This window comes from Bufo bufo, chromosome 5, assembly GCF_905171765.1.
Source record: "Bufo bufo chromosome 5, aBufBuf1.1, whole genome shotgun sequence".
NCBI lineage: Eukaryota > Metazoa > Chordata > Amphibia > Anura > Bufonidae > Bufo > Bufo bufo.
This window is the reverse complement of record NC_053393.1, coordinates 59501645-59517806: the sequence shown is the minus strand read 5'-3', so window position 1 is coordinate 59517806 and position 16162 is coordinate 59501645.

Here is a 16162-nt window from a genome sequence, read left to right as displayed (position 1 = left end):
CTTGTGGCTGAGACTGCTGGCACTGACTGCTGGCTGTAGCTGAGAATGCTGGCACTGACTGGTGGCTCAGACTGGTGTCTGTGGCTGAGACTGCTGGCACTGACTGGTGGCTTAGACTGGTGGCCGAGACTGGTGGCTGTGGCTGAGACTGCTGGCTGCGGCTGAGACTGCTGGCACTGACTGGTAGCTGTGACGGAGACTGCTGGCTGTAGCTTGTGGCTGAGACTGCTGGCACTGACTGTTGGCTGAAGCTGAGAATTCTGGGACTGACTGGTGGCTCAAACTGGTGTCTGTGGCTGAGATTGCTGGCTGTGGCTTGTGCCTGAGACTGCTGGCACTGAGTGCTGGCTGTGGCTGAGACTGCTGACTGCAGCTGGTGGCTCAAACTGCTGGCACTGACTGGTGGCTGTGGCTGAGACTGCTGGCTGCGGCTTGTGGCTGAGATTGCTGGCAATGAGTGCTGGCTGTAGCTGAGACTGCTGGAACTGACTGCTGGCTAAGACTGGTGGCTGTGGCTGGTGGCACTAACTGATGGTTGAGATGGCTGGCACTGACTGTTGGCTGACACTGCTGGCACTGTGACTGGTGGCTGTGGCTGTACGACTGGCACTGACTGCTGGTGCTGAGACTGCTGGTAGTGAGTGGTAGGTCAGATTGCTAACAGGGGCTCCTCTCTGTATGGCTGATAGTACTGTGACTGACGAACAAAAATGGCGGCTTGGATTGACGAGCAGAAATGGTGGCGCTCCGACCTGCTTGCCGGCATGCAGGTGTAGGCAGTGCAGTCGGCATGTGGAGCGCCGTGTCCTGATTGGTCGGCATGCTGGGGTGAGCGGTGTGGGGGGCGTGTTATTATTAGGGTTATTCCTGCAGTATAGAAATCTTTTGCTAGAGGTAGTTGTGCATTGTGTGTGTGTGTATGGCTGTTCTGGCACAGTTTTTATTTTTTATTATTTTTTTTTTACAATGTTCACCTGACAGAGTAGATAATGTGATATTTTTATAGAGCAGGTCGTAACGATGCGGCAATAAGTCTATTTATTTTTTTATTTTTTGGGATTTACACAATATTTTTATTCTTGTGTTTCCATTTTCTGAAAGCCATATTTTTTTATTTTTAGGGCGAGGGTCTCATTTTTTGCTGGAATAGATGATTGGTACCATTTTGGGGCACATATGAATTTTTGATCGCTTGGTTTTACACTTTTTGTGATGTAAGGTGATAAAAATAGCCTTTTCGGCACATTTTTTATTTAATTTTATTACGGCGTTCACCAGACGGGTTTGATCACATACTATTTTTTATAGAGCAGGTTGTTACGGACACAGCGATGCCTAATATGTGCATTTTTTTTATTTATTTTTTAAACAATGAAAGCTTTTTTTAAAATAATTATGTTTTTGTGTTTCCATTTTCTGAAAGCTATATTTTTTTTTTTTTTTGGGCGATTGTCTTAGGTAGGGTCTAATTTTTTGTGAGATGAGATAACAGTTTGAATGGTACCATTATGGGGCACATCTAACTTTTTGATTGATTGGTATTACACTTTTTGTGATGTAAGGTGATAAAAAATAGATTTTTTTGGCAATTTTTTTTTTTTATGGTGTTCACCAGATGTGTGGATTACATGCTATTTTTATAGAGCAGGTCGTTACGGGCATGACAATACCTAATATGTGCATTTTTCAACTGGATTTTATTCAATAAAAGCATGTTTGGAAAACAAAATCATGTTTTTGTGTGTCTCCATTTTCTGAAAGCCATATATTTTTTTTTTTTGGACGATTGGCTTATGTAGGGGCTGATATTTGATACATTTGACTTTTTTTATCACTTTTTACACCATTTTTTAGGAAGTGCGGTGGGCAAAATTGCAATTCTCTCATAGTTTTTCTTTTTTTTATATGGTGTTCACCATACGGTAAAAGTATCATGATCCTTTTATAGATCAGGTCCTTACGGACGTGGCGATGCCAAACATGTTTAGTATTTTATTTTATTTTTATAATTTGTAACCAATTATGTGTAGATTTAGGAAGTTGGTCTGATGGCTTACAATACACTGCAGTACACTATATAATGTGCTGCATTGTATTGAACTGACACTAAGCCTGATAAGGCTCCTGCCTTTAGCAGGAGCCTGATCAGGTTTAGATATACCACGGCAAGCCGGATGCCTGTGAAGGCATACGGTTGCCATGGTAACCATCGGGACGCTGCCACAGCGCAGCGGCCCAATGGGGGAGGGAGCTCCCTCCCTCAGTTTACCCTTCAAGCATCAGCCGCTGCCAAAGCAGAGCAGCGGCCCAATGGTTAGCCCCTCCATACAGCGGTCCCTAAGGACCATGGCATGGAAGGGGTTAAACGGCCGTTTGAAGCAGAGTGTTAGCTGTACATTATAGCTAACACTCTACCCCACTGCCGCTCTGCCATCCTGAAAGGGGGGTGCTGCGCGCTCTGCCATCTTGAAAGGGGGGGCAGGGGTGCTGCGTGCTCTGCGTCTTGAAGGGGGGTTGGGGGGGTTGTGTGTGGGGGGCATTAACCCTTCAAGCATCGGGCCGCTGCCACGGCAGAGCAGTGGCCCTATGGTTAGCCCCTTCTAGACAGCCGTCCCTAAGGACCACGGCATGGAAGGGGTTAAACAGTTATTTGAAGCAGAGTGTCAGTGCCGTGTCCTGATTGGTCGGCGCAATGCTGTGGGCGGTACGGCTGAGTGTGGAGCAATGTGTCCTAATTGCTTGGCCCGCCGCGCATGCCCAGTGCAAAACTGGTGATACACGGACACAGCGCACTCATACTGCGCTTTTGTTATATAGGATAAGTTGAGGACTTTTTTTCTATGTCTTAGTTAAATTGCACTTTATTAGTAGAATATGTTTTTATGTATACATATTAGAAGTGAGCAAATTGATTCTACCTATCACATGCTTATTTCCTGATCTCACATGCTAGGTCCAATTTCATAGGAAGCTTTTTTATCTGGAAATGTTTTGTAATTGGGTATAAAGCCTGGATAAAACAGACGCTAACATGGGAAAAAAGTGCACATGTTGTCCTAGGAGGAATTCAAACTTAGGACCCAGAAAATGGTGGTAATCATGAAGCCACTGTGCTGTCCACCATTTATGAATAAGGAAATTAAAAGTTGAAGGTCGGCTGCATGGTGTGGGCCAAATTAGTAGTATTAAAGCAACCTTTTTTTTTAACCATGGGTCACTTTTCAATTCTTTATTAGAGCAGTTTATCTTTTCTTTTTCCATTCAGTGGTCATTTATGAATCATGGAGATTCAGAAAAATTGCAATTTTAGATCCATCGAATACAGTTTTTTTTTCAGGATTTTATTCTGCCTTTTTCATTGTGTTTTGTTCCTCTTCTTCCATTCATCATCTTTCTGTTGGGAACCTAAGTACCAGGTCATAAGAGGCAATGTAGTTAAATGTAGTTAATCTCCCTCTAGACCTTTGCTCTAATTTGTGTTCTAGCTGTTGTATATTGTACATTATAAACCTTGTTGCCATCAAGTAAGTAAATGGATATAGTTGTTGCTTTTTACTTTGTTTTTTTCTGTGACATTTCAAACAACAGGGAAATTTATACATGTTATAAAAGTAGCCATTTTAGTCTAGTGTATGAGGGTGTTCTAATTTGTTACTTGGCAAACAGTGTAACCTTTTCTCATAGCCTCCAGCTTGTAATGATTACTGCTTGAAATAAGATCTCAAGTGCTTCAGAGGTAGACGTTATATTCCCTTTACTGTATTTTTCTTCTTTTATTCCTTTTTTCGCATAAAAATAAAATAAAAACAATACCCATAGACAGAGATAGAGTCAGTAAAATATACAATCCTAATGTAAAAAATCCAATATGTTGCCTTGTTTGACAGCTAAGATTGGGGGACATCAGAAGCAGGAGATTTTAAATAGGTATATCAGATCTTAACCCATTTCCATACCTATGAAATAAAAGATAGATCAATAGATCTCCAAGTCATAATGTCTCTCTGAATCAATAACCCATCTGCACACACTGTCACTACTAGTAATAATATTATAGTTGAAAAATACATCCAGATGCCTTTAGAATTTTTTTAGTGCAATCATCACAACTCTTTTGGTAGGGGGGTTTGTAGTCTCACTGCTCTTACAGTAACTGTGTTGGTGTAAAAATCTTGGTCAGCGAGCTGCTAGTAAGCCTTGTCTAGGTACATTTTAGCAATGAACTGAGAGTGAAGAGGTAAGAGGAAAAGTAGAGGAGGGGAAAGGAGGGGTAAGGAGGGATAAGTATAAACATATGTATTTTTCTCTAATAACATGTATTAAAACGGTTTCTTATCTTCACTTTTACTTTTGATTTTGTGATTACTATTTAACTTCCTTAGAATACAGGGGCCCACCCATACTACATGGATAACATGATTTGTCTATTTTGACATTGATCTATCTGAAGGGGAGATAATAATCTCTTCTACATTTCCTCCAACTCCTGCCTTCACACTTTATTCACACGTTATTTTTAACCTTTGACCATTTATTTATAATAAAGAACATTCCAGGGTTAGTTGTACTCACTTTGGCAATGAGCCTCTCTGTCTCCAGCTTGGCTGCCTTTATCTGCCTTTTACATATTCTTGTTTTTTGTCTTACAGTTTTTAGTGCCTCTTTAGTACTGTCCAACTTCAGTAATTTCAATGCTTTCATTTTGTGGATTATTGCCCATTTTCAGGGGTCAAGTCCTGGGAAAAAAAAGTGTGGGAACTCACCCACGATCCACTGCTTCACAACCCCCCCCCCCCCCCCCCCCCCCCAAAAAAACTGGAATTTGCACTATATGTCTGTTCAGGCGTAATTCATCTCTTTCATATTATATGCTCCCCTTATATATAATTTACTTACAGTTCTGAGGACTCAGGGGTGCTGGCTGGCTTAGCCTCAGGTGTGCTGGCTGGCTTGGCCTCAGGGGTGCTAGCTGGCTTGGTCTCAGGGGTGCTGGCTGGCTTGGTATCAGGGGTGCTGACAGGCTTGGCCTCAGGGGTGCTGGCTGGCTTAGCCTCAGGGGTGCTGGCTGGCTTGGTCTCAGGGGTGCTGACAGGCTTGGCCTCAGGGGTGCTAGCTGTCTTGGCCTCAGGGGTGCTGGCTGACTTGGTCTCAGGGGGGCTGACAGGCTTGGCCTCATGGGTTCAGGCTGGCTTAGCCTCAGGGGTGCTGGCAGGCTTGGTCTCAGGGGTGCTGACAGGCTTGGCCTGAGGGGTGCTGGCTAGCTTGGCTGGGCAGAAGGAGTGTGGGAGACTCTGACACCTTTTTTCTGCAAGCTGCTCTGGAAAAAAAAAATTTCATTACACCTCAGGTCAGACCACCAATCAGACCCCCAATGTTAATCAGACCTCAGTTAACAGCCCCAATAAGATCCCCAATGTTAATAAGATCCCAATAAGACCTCAAATCACACCTGAGCTCAGACCCCAATGTGAATGACCCCCAATCAGACCTCAGATAAGAGCCCCATGCCTCATAGCAGCCCCCAGTAGCCTCATAGCAGCCCCTAGTAGCCATATAGAAGCCCCCAGTAGCCTCTCCATCAACCCCCAGTGCCTCTCACCAGCCCCCAGTGCCTCTCCATCAGCCCCAGTGCCTCTCACCAGCCCAAAGTGCCCACTCACCAGCCCCCAGTGCCTCTCAATCAGCCCCCAGGTCCTCTCCATCAACCCCTATTGCCTCTCCATCAGCCCCCAGTGCCTCTCACCAGCAACCCCCCAGTGCTTCTCCATCAGCCCCCAGGCCCCCCAGTCAGTGCCTCTCCATCAGCCCCAGGCCCCCCAGTCAGTGCCTCTCCATCAGCCTCATAAAATAAAATAAAACGCTTACCCTCTCCTGCTCCTGGACACCACCACTCCTCTCCTCCTATGTGATGATCCTGCTGTAAAGGCTGCGCACAGCGTGAAGTCACAGTGCAGAGCGCCTCAGCCCTCATGCCTGTGCGCAGGCCTTCACAGCCGACAGCCAAGGACCAGGAAGCGGTGAGCACAAAGCCTTCACCGCTTCCTTGTCCTTTTGCCCAGCGTTAAAGACAGGCGGCCCTGAAAGGGAACAGCGTTCCTGCTATGAAAAAAGTGTAGGAATGCCGTTCCCACATGTTCCCGCAGGACTCGAGCCCTGCCCATTTTACAATATTATTTATCTACTTTGTTTATTTCCTGCTCCTGCCATTTTATTCTTGTAAGGTATTTACCTCTCTTAATGAAAATTAAGGATGCTTTTAAAAACATCCTATTTAGTGTGCTCTTATTTTTTAGGACATTTCTCCAGTCAGTGGGGCTAATGACCTTTGTAAACTGAACCAATTTTCCTTCCTGAAGTTCAATGTTGAAGTTCAGTGTTTTTGTGCCTCTCCTACAAAACACCCTATTTAATGTCAACGAGACATTTATTATATTTGGGTCCCTATTACCCAGGTGTCCCCCAACCTGCGTGCTTATTTTTCTGTCAGCTTTGTTGGTTAAGTCCAGTATGGTTGTCCCTCTTATTGAGTCCTATACCAGTTAGGAAAGGTAATTGTCTTTTGTTATTGCCATTTTGCTTATAAGATTCACAAGTTTTAGCATCACAGCTTAGAGTATATCTGGATAGTCCTCCAAAATGACTACACATCTCAGTGTAATTGGCTGCTTCATCTTTTATGGTCCTAAGGTGCTATAACATGAGCATTAGAAGCTGTAGGTAATACTCATGATTTCTGGTTGTTCTGGACCTTGACTTATACCCTTTAAACCTCTATCAATAGAAATAGATTTTCTGTGGCTATTCATTACTTTTTATTAGTGTTTTTGCCTTCAGGTTTTTCTACCCACAGTGATGCCACATGTTCACTTTCCACTTCACATAGTATAGGCTTTAGACAGGACTTTACATGTTATTGTTTATTTATTTTCCAGGCAAAATATCAATTTCTTACCTATTTTTAAAGATTTTAGCTTTATCTGTGTGACCACAGGTCAATTCTGACAGATGTTAATTTACATATAATACACAGTACTGTGTGAGCTTTCAGTTGTCGCATATAAAGATCTTCCTTAACATACAATACACGTGTCTGTTTCAGCCTCTGACATGTTCTCAAAAGCTGCAAGGATAATGAAATGCAAATAGATTTCTATCTAAAAAGAGAAAGATACAATTTATGTCATAAATATGTAGGAAAACATAGACTACCACCTAGTGTAGAAAATTGGAAATATTATAATCTTACAATTTTAGTCTATCAATTTTTACATACACTGATTAGCCATAGCATCTAAAAACCTTGGACAGGTGAAGTAAATGACACTGAATCTGATATAACATTTTTTCAGGTTGTGCTGGGCTTAAAGTAATTGAGGCTAATTTTATCCACATGTTTTGGCAATGCCCCTAGGCTTGGGTGTCTATGTTGCATCAGTTTTTAAAACAAATGAAGGGAGTGGATTATAATCATAATTTTGGCTTAAAAAAATGCTTTTCGGACATCAGTCCTGTAGTCCCTTAGTGCGGCCATACACTTTCAATAGCTGTTGGCTGAACGATCGTTCTGCCACCAGCTATCTCTCTTGACTCCCTCCAAAAATATCACTCGATCCTTCTCTTTCCCCGACATCATCTGTTAGGGGATAATCAGGCACTCCCCATACATTAGATGTTGTTGGCCAACAATACGCTAATATGTATGGGGGCTAGAGATAAGCACATTTCTCAAAATTTGTTCCAGGTCTGCTCTCGTGATTTGATTTGCTTACAAATTATTCTACTCGCAAGTCCTTTGAATGCCTAGAAAAGTCTCTTTCTCTCCACCCATATCTAATGGGGGCTTTTAGTCTCTTAGTCACGTGGACAAAAGGACTATTGAATTATGTGTTATCTGTGATCAAAGACTAATTAAATTATCCTAGGTCATTAGACACATTTTTTCTGTTTTTTAGGAACACCATTGGTTTTCATTTTCCACCTTTGCAACATACTGTATTAAATTAGTAAGAAGAATCCTGATTTTATCAGACTTCTTGTTTTTTAAGAATTGGGTGTTTTTCAAAAACATATCATGCCTAGCATGGCTTAACTTAGTCAAATACATTTTTTAATTAGTAAGCATTAATGATGACATATCTAATATCTGGGCAGTTATGGCCAAGATTACTTACATAGGAACATAGAAATTTTTCTCATTCGCTCTCTTTTGATGGAGAGATGACTGGGTGTTTCCCCAAGATGGCAGTTTTAATGGGGTGTTTTAGTGTGCTCGGCTATTACATGCCAACAGTGGTCTATGGAAAACAACCAATGAACTGGTGACAAAGTTAAGGATGCTGAAGGCTCACTTATGCATGTAGGGAGCAAAGGCTAGCTTGGCTGGTCTGATCCCACAGAAGAGCTACTGTAGGAAAAATAGCTGAAAAAATATACTTCTGTCTATTATACAAAGCTAGAAGGAAGATCCCAGCAATTTTATCTGATACGATTGCTGGGGTCTTCCTTCTACTTTATGTGGAATTCGCTCCCTCCTGTGCAACAGGATCGAGTGCTGACCGGATTGTACTTTATATTATACAAAGCTGTCAGAAAACAGTTCATCACAGAATGCTGCATAGCTACGGTAGGTGTCTGTTGCAGGCTGGATACCCAAAAGTGCCAATAATGAGCCTGTGAGTATAAGACTATGGATTGGCTGAAATAAGGTAGCCTAGTCTAATGAATCACATTTTCTTTTACATTATGTGGATGGTGTCTCAGTTGGTCCCATAAATGGTTGAATGGAGATAAATCTGGTGACCTGGCAGGTCAACAAAGTATTTTAATCTGCCAGAGGCCCTTCTGGTAAACCCTTGCTGTGTGTGGGCAATCATTATTCTGCTGTAAAATGCATGAGAGGCATGTCTATCAGGCAATCTCTCGCCTTGGGTATGCTACCCAAAAGTAGCCTCTGAAAGCCTTTTTTATAGAGCAGCAGGGAAGCACCTTTACACCCATTTATGGAAATACCCAGTGTCTAATCAGACCACTTATGTAATCGCTTACATATCTGCCTGAGACATAACTGCACTGTCTGCCAAGTTTTGTAGCAATCTGACATTTGTGTGTTATATTTTTTTGGTCAATAAGTGTATGTTACATATTTTTTATGTTTGAGGCAATGTTATTGTGTTCAGTTATTTATTTAATTGCTTACATAGCATTGAAGAGATTGTCACTATTCAGATCAGACCCTGTGCCAGTGGGGCTCATAATCTGGGCAGTTTCATTGGAAGCCAATTAACAAATCAGTATGTTTTAGGGTTTACGAGTAACAGAGAAAACGTCAAAAATCAACATTTCTTAATTGGCAGATGAGGGCTTAAGTCTATCAAGGGGTTGGGACTTAGCCTCTTAGTGCACCTTAGCGCCTATGCTGAGCCTCATTGTGCCCCCCACTCCACTTGATTGATCTGGGCCCTGCATCAGTAACATAATGGCACCTAGCCCTGTAATCCCAAGCCAGTGCCATATAGATTGATAGATGCATACACGGTAGATCCTACTGAGCCCGGATTACTGCTAAGCATGCACCATCTGTATGGTGCAGACACAGAATTACAGTGCTAACTGTCGTAATTATGTTGGTGCCTTGCCCTGTCAATCAAGAGGGGGGAAAGGGTTAAACCAGGGCTGAGCAGAGAAGCTAAGGTGCAGCAAGAGACTATGGCTGCCCCATGTAAACGTATTATTAATTTGCATATTTAATATAAGTTGATTTTATCTACAATGCTGCATTGTTGAAATCAAATGAAGGTATGCTTTTACTCCTCAGGATCAGCCCTACCAGGTGTTATGCCTGGTTTAAGAGGTTAGTAATGCTGACAGTTGCTCTTTAAGTTGCTCTTTAAGTGACACTTTCATGAAAGATATGCTGCAAATCAGGCAAGGATAGGATACTCGAGGACACTCTTGCAGATTCTCAATAAGTTTTGCTGCATCACATAAAAAGCTACAGATAACATATCATGATATAGTGCACTTTCCTCTAATGCAATTGTATATCCAGAGCTTGATTCTATACATGTAATATTCAGATGCTGCCAAAACTGGAAATAATTATTTTAAATGCATTAGCTTGGCTGCACTTTCTGTACTGGAAAAGAACCAACACATTACAAAAAGACAACACATTAAATAAACAGTTGCAGCAGATGTTAAGCTAACGTTCAATGACTTTTGTTGTGTTAAGTGTGCATTTATAGTTTGTGGCAATTATGTAAGGAAATCCTATAGTCACCATCTGGAACCACAGCCAGAAAACTTAAAAACTTCTACCAGTCTTCCTTAATAACACGGGTTGGTAGGAGCCAAAGGCTAATCCTACCACCTTCACCAGAACCTGCCGCCACGCCAGAAGGACTTGGCTGCAAGGGACTTAGCTTATGTCTGCAGAGTAAGGTAGCAGAAAACTGATGCAAGCTCACTAGAAGCAGACCTGCCAGAATGACTGTGGTGAAAATAATAGTAGACAAGCATGGTAACAACCAGGAGGGAAGGATAGAGTCAAAACAGTGGATTGGGGTTAATCTAAGAACTAGCCAAAATCAGAATACCAGGAGAATTACTAGTAGCCCATTCAGCAGACACAAGGTACCAGAAAACAAGCCACAGTCAGGATCCTAGGAAGCCAAATCAATAGACTGGAGGATAATCCAGAAAACAAGCCAAGGTTGGTACACAGAGAGTTAACAAGTAAGTCTGGAGTTCAGGCACAGAGCAAAGAAATACACTGCTCAAAAAAATAAAGGGAACACTTAAACAACACAATGTAACTCCAAGTCAATCACACTTCTGTGAAATCAAACTGTCCACTTAGGAAGCAACACTGAGTGACAATCAATTTCACATGCTGTTGTGCAAATGGGATAGACAACAGGTGGAAATTATAGGCAATTAGCAAGACACCCCCAATAAAGGAGTGGTTCTGCAGGTGGTGACCTGACCACTTCTCAGTTCCTATGCTTCCTAGCTGATGTTTTGGTCACTTTTGAATGCTGGCGGTGATTTCACTCTAGTGGTAGCATGAGACGGAGTCTACAACCCACACAAGTGGCTCAGGTAGTGCAGCTTATCCAGGATGGCACATCAATGCGAGCTGTGGCAAGAAGGTTTGCTGTGTCTGTCAGCGTAGTGTCCAGAGCATGGAGGCGCTACCAGGAGACAGGCCAGTACATCAGGAGACGTGGAGGAGGCCGTAGGAGGGCAACAACCCAGCAGCAGGACCGATACCTCTGCCTTTGTGCAAGGAGGAACAGGAGGAGCACTGCCAGAGCCCTGCAAAATGACATCCAGCAGGCCACAAATGTGCATGTGTCTGCTCAAACGGTCAGAAACAGACTCCATGAGGGTGATATGAGGGCCCGACGTCCATAGGTGGGGGTTGTTCTTACAGCCCAATACCGTGCAGGACGTTTGGCATTTGCCAGAAAACATCAAGATTGGCAAATTCGCCACTGGCGCCCTGTGCTCTTCACAGATGAAAGCAGGTTCACACTGAGCACATGTGACAGACGTGACAGAGTCTGGAGACGCTGTGGAGAACGTTCTGCTGCCTGAAACATCCTCCAGCATGACCGATTTGGCATTAGGTCAGTAATGGTGTGGGATGGTATTTCTTTGGAGGGCCGCACAGCCCTCCATGTGCTTGCCAGAGGTAGCCTGACTGCCATTAGGTACAGAGATGAGATCCTCAGACCCCTTGTGAGACCATATGCTGGTGCGGTTGGCCCTGGGTTCCTCCTAATGCAAGACAATGCTAGACCTCATGTGGCTGAAGTGTGTCAGCAGTTCCTGCAAGACGAAGGCATTGATGCTATGGACTGGCCCGCCCGTTCCCCAGACCTGAATCCAATTGAGCACATTGGGACATCACGTCTCGCTCTATCCACCAACGTCACGTTGCACCACAGACTGTCCAGGAGTTGGCAGATGCTTTAGTCCCGGTCTGGGAGGAGATCCCTCAGGAGACCGTCCGCCACCTCATCAGAAGCATGCACAGGCGTTGTAGGGAGGTCATACAGGCACGTGGAGGCCACACACACTACTGAGCCTCATTTTGACTTGTTTTAAGGACATTACATCAAAGTTGGATCAGCCTGTAGTGTGTTTTTCCACTTTAATTTTGAGGGTGACTCCAAATCCAGACCTCCATGGGTTAAAAAATTTGATTTCCATTATTTTTTTGGTGTGATTTTGTTGTCAGCACATTCAACTATGTAAAGAACAAAGTATTTCAGAAGAATATTTAATTAATTCAGATCTAGGATGTGTTATTTTTGTGTTCCCTTTATTTTTTTGAGCAGTGTATAAAGCCAGGACAATTAAACAATCCCAGGCATCTGGAAATGAGTAGCAGATTTAAATCCCCAACTTAGTTCTAGGATGCTAAGCCAGGAACCAGATTGGCATGTCTTCCAGCCTTACTGATAGTTTGACCAAGCACAGCCATGCATAGTATCTTGGCTGGGTAAACTCCTAACAAATTGTGTATTTAATGAGTCAAGTTAAACAATGCTAGAACTACAGGTTCTAAATAGGTACAATAAAGCTACCTACAGCCCATTGCAAAATCTGTTACAACATATATAATAATTTATAATATGTGTCTTCTTACAAATCTGTCCACCCTTACATTTTCTTGAATTTTGTTAAGGGTTCTTATTTCTCACAAAGCAAAGTGTATACAATATTTAATTATGTAAACAAAACCCTTGTCAAGATGCAATTCACAACACAACCACTTGGTAGCCACACACATATAGTTATCTTCTGACAGAAAATCTGGGGATATGTTGCTCCAAGATCAAAGATAAAGAGGAACACATCTGTATGTGGCAGAAATTCATTTGGTATTGATGTGTATGATTAAACCAATAATATAACTTTGCTAGCCATAAATTTCAATAGAGGAAATATCTGCAATCTTCAAAGAACATCCCTTTTGCTTGTCACTGTGACTGCAGTTATAATGTAATGCATTTCTTCACTTTACAGTAAATATTTTTAATGGAAGATGTTCCTTGGGCTGGTTGAAGGTTCCATTAATTGGGCTATAGGTTAGACTAGAAAAGCTCTCAAATCACATATCAAAAATATCATACCAATTACATGTTCTTGAATCTCGATCTAGACAAATATTGGTTTTCTATGACGAGGAAGCTGCTCCTCTCTAAAAACAAGGTCTTCTTCAAAACCACATCTGAGCAGAATGGGAAAGCCCAACTCCAGCTTATTCATTGTCTCTGTTATTTAATAACAGGTTAACACTTTGGTTCAGAAAAGCTATAATATTTAGCTGGTCAAAATACATCATATATTTAAGCAAACAGAAACATAGGGGATTATATAAATCCATTTTGAAAATAGAAGATCATGTTTCCTCAAAAAGCTTTATGTGCTATGGCATGTTTGGCATAAACCAATCACAGAACATTTCTGTAAGAATCACATACTAAAGGTGATCATACACAGTCAACAAATGTTGACTGTACCTGCTGACTTTAGCAGGATTGGTTAACCTTCTAATGTGGCAGATGTCAAAGGAAAGAAGGGCAGGGCATGTTGCATGTTAACATGCATGATCATTTTTCCTGGAGGAGACAAGCCAATGCTAGAGGGATCCACAGTAGTAGCAGATCATTCAGCTCTGGTAAAAATGTACATGAACAACTAACGTCTGTCTTGAGTGTATGGCCATCTGAAGTTTTCAAAAAACTTTGGATATGTTACAGAAAAATATCAAAAGTTTAGACTTTTGGGGTCTGAGCGCTGAGCTCTCCACCAATCTCTAGAATGAGGGGAGAATGGCATACAGTATCATGCTCTTTTCTCCCCTTGTTCTAGAGATGATTGGGGGCCTCAGCACTAATAGTGTTGATCACGAATATTTGAATGTCAAATTTTTATCGCGAATATTGGTACTTCGAAAATTCGCGAAAATTTCGAATATAGTTATATATATTCGAAATTTAGAATATTCGAATTTTTCCAGATTTTTTTTTTTTTTTTTGATCAGTACACATGATCCCTCACTGCTTCTAGCTTGTGGGCCAATAAGAAGGCTGCAATATACTTGACTTTAGGAGTAGTAGTGTTTGCAAATTTTGCTCTATATTCGTTTTTTTTTTAATATTCGCTATATTGCTATATATTCTTGTTTTAGAATATTACGAATATTCGAAAAAACGAAGTTATAGCAATACAGAGAATATTCAAAAAAAAATCGAATAGAGCAATTTAGCTAATATAGTGATATAATCTTCTTTGTCTAATAGTTGTAAGTTGAAAAATTTGCAATAAAAAATTTGAATCCGAAAATTCGCATATTACACAAGCATTACCTTTCCGATTTTTTGAGTAAAAAAAAACGTGAATTTTCGAATTTGCAAATTTTTGACGAATATTCTAAAAAATATTCGCAAAATATCGCGAATTCGAATATGACCCCTGCCGCTCATCACTAAGCACTAAGACCTCAAACAATCTAAACGTTTGATATGTCACTATATTCTACAGTTTTCAAGCCAGCGCCTGGATCTGAATAATGTAATTGCATGTAATTAAAAGTGTAGAATAGCCAATGAGTTGCTCAATAAAATGTATCCATATAGCACCAATTATGGTTTGCTATCTCTACTATTTATCTATCCATCTCCTGAAGTGCACACACCAGCTCAGTTTCGTCCTATAACTGCGACCAACTTCAGCAGAAAGGGCACAGACATGCCCCCGGAGCAGTCAGTTTGAAATAAATCTAGCAGAGCATTTGGAGCAATTGAATTGCGAGATCTCCAAATCCAAGTGAGGTACAGTGCTGGTTCTAGCTTTGTTAGAAAGAGACATGGACTATATGGTGTCTGATGATTTTTTTTTAAACATAGGATAACCCATTTAAATAGATCATTCTTGTTAAAGCAGCAGTACTGGTCTTTGTCGAAGAAAGCAACAGTCCACTTCAATGTTTCACTCGAGTGGCAAATTTTGGTTCAAATGTTTGCTATTTTATATTTCCGAAGAAAAACTACACTTAAGGAATTAGTGAAGAGGACTTGTTATGTTCAGGAGAATGTTTTTTCTGGGAATCAGTTTGGCAGCAGGGAGTCTTTAACAAATGACCCCTGTAATGTATAAACAGACATATGGACCATGGAGCCTAGCTAAGCATTTTACGTAGCTTCCAGCTCATGATGTCTTTTCATTAAGAAGGTCAAAGGAATCAAAAGTTTCAGGAAGGTAGAGGTTTATCGTACAAAAGTTTTCTTAACCATTTTATCCTTATTAGTGAAATGCATTAAGTCTTATTAAAAGATGTAGTCAGTAGAATAGAAAGAATCGGAGACATTTATTATTCTATTTGAGCTTTGGTTATATTTTTGTGTATCTTCACGAGCACCACAAATTACTAAACAGCTAAAATTATCATCCAAATGATACGACGTGTATTTCCCCTGCCGTGGATGGATGACATTTCTGTATGTTATTAAAGAGCTTTGCAAAGTGTCATTGTGGCATGGTAATTCCACTGTGTGTCATTAAGTATCCCCGCTTCTGTTACTTCCTGGAATGCGGATTACCAGCACTTGTGTCATCTAGGTTAATGAATTAAAACAGATTTCTATTACAGTTGAGGTTCCTCTATGAATAGCACAGTCTATGAATACTCCATAACCCCCCAAATCCCTGAGCTGTCAATCTGTCCAGTACCCTGGGAGATCATTGACAGAATAATAATTGTGGTCTCTGAGAGGGGTTAGAATAAAGTGAGGAATATTATGCTTGAAATGGCTACTAGGCATGTAACGTCTAGCAACTACCCGATTCCTGGAATCATGTAATTTGATGTTATCCTCATTCGTCCATGTAAATGGTAGGGTGGCATTTGACATAAAGCCGATCTAGCATGGGTATAAAACTCTCATCTAGATTTATAGCTATTCAAAAGAGACTTTGGGAAAGAATTAAAGGTGATGAAGCACTTCTCATCTCTCTCAACTGCACAGGGGCTTACTTGGCACAGTAGCCAGTGTGGTCTCATGGTCTCTGATCTGCAATTTTTGTATCAAAGTTTTATTTAGGAGTAATCTATCTATCTATCTATCTAGGTATCTACTGTATCTGTTTG